The sequence below is a fragment of the Triticum dicoccoides genome, chromosome 7B, assembly GCF_002162155.2.
Source record: "Triticum dicoccoides isolate Atlit2015 ecotype Zavitan chromosome 7B, WEW_v2.0, whole genome shotgun sequence".
NCBI lineage: Eukaryota > Viridiplantae > Streptophyta > Magnoliopsida > Poales > Poaceae > Triticum > Triticum dicoccoides.
Genome location: NC_041393.1, coordinates 736423145 through 736424874, shown reverse-complemented (window position 1 = coordinate 736424874; position 1730 = coordinate 736423145).

Sequence of the window (1730 nt, the reverse complement as noted above, 5' to 3'; positions counted from 1 at the left end):
AAAAAATAATATAAAATTGCTTATAAAGCATACAGAAGTGATAATATAATACTTCCTCCATCCAATAATGTAAGACGTTTTTTCTACACTAACTAGAGTAAAAAAACATCTTGCATTATGGGACGGAGGGAGTAGCATTTAACAATACAAAATTAGAGATAAGTTTGAGATGTATCATTGTCCTATTGAAGCTTGATCAACTTGTAACCCCTACTGATTTTTTTTATATGTGATGTTCCACCAGATGAAAAAATATACTATTTTATCCTTGGAAGAGTTTCTTGATGATGAAGGCGCAACAGTAGTTGAACGGAAGGGGAAGTTACTTTCAGATTTTACAATATAGAAATTATAAGGTAATTCCCGAAGAAGTGTGGAAAATCAAAAAAGTATCTCCCACCTCCCAACAAAGTTAATGTGGCATATGTTCGAAGAGGCGGGCTTTTAAGTGTTTGAATGCGTAGGTAAGTTAAAAAGATTGATCTGGCCAACCTTAAAACTAGCATTAATGTGAGGCAACCAATCATTGAGAAAAGTCAAAAGAAGAAAGAATAATTCCTCTGCTATTAGTTCAACTTTGAGATTTAAACAGAAACAACTGTATAACATGATTGCAAGAGAAATGCCTTAGAAGATTATATGTAGGGCTATTTTTAGGAAGAAAGAAAAAGAACACAACTTAAGGCAACAAACAAGAAGATAGCATATGGTACGAGCACTTGTACCAGTGCTCGTACCAAAAGGCCAGGTGCAAAGTATCGTCATCAGAAGAGAAAACGAGTTGCAGCCACACTCGTCTCAAATCATTATCACAGAGCCGATTTCATCTAGAAGAGAAGAAAGATGGTTGTAGGAGAATAAGTGCTCGTAGTGCTGCTCGTACCGAACCAATCACTACCGGAAAAACGGCTATAGCTAATATGGACATTAATGACGCACCATGATGGTGGTGCGCCACTGCTATATAGCAGTGGCGCACCCGAATCAGGTGCGCCATTGCTATGTTTTTACTAATGGCGCACCACATGAACAGTGCGTCATTGCTATTTTTTTGGGTCCATCCCCCCACCCCAACCAGACATAGCAATGGCGCACTACACCTAGGTGCGCCATTGCTATGTATGTCTGGATAAAAGATTAAAAAAAATTCAAAAAAATAGATACCCATGTGTTATGTGTTCTAGTTGTTAGGAAAATTAACAAACATGAATTTTGATTTATTTATTTTTTGCAAAAGGTCGCGGTGTTTCGATAAAATGGCCGTAACTTTTGCATACGACCTCCGATGAAAAAGTTGTTTATATGAAAAATCATCTACTCAAAAAGTTATATCCGAATTTGACCGGCTATGCCCGTTATTGATTTTCCAGAATCCTCAAAAACCTAACAGAAAAAAAGTTACGATGCTTTTAGGATCTGGAGGCAAAAAATAAAAAAAATAAAAAAAATAGTAGTGGCGCACCGTGGGTGTGGTGCGCCATTAGTAATTTTCCCGCCTTCCAAATTCAAAAAAATAAACAAAGTTAGTAGTAGCGCACCACACCCATGGTGCGCCACTACTAAGTCTGTAATGCCACAACCACTATATATATTACCTCTTCTTCCTCTTCCTCCTCCCCTCCTCCATGCCCCTCCCTCCTCCTCACGGCTCTCCGACGACCTCCTCCTCCCTCCTCCTTCTCAAGGCTCTCCGACGACCTCCTCCTCCCTCCTCCTCACGGCTCTCCAGG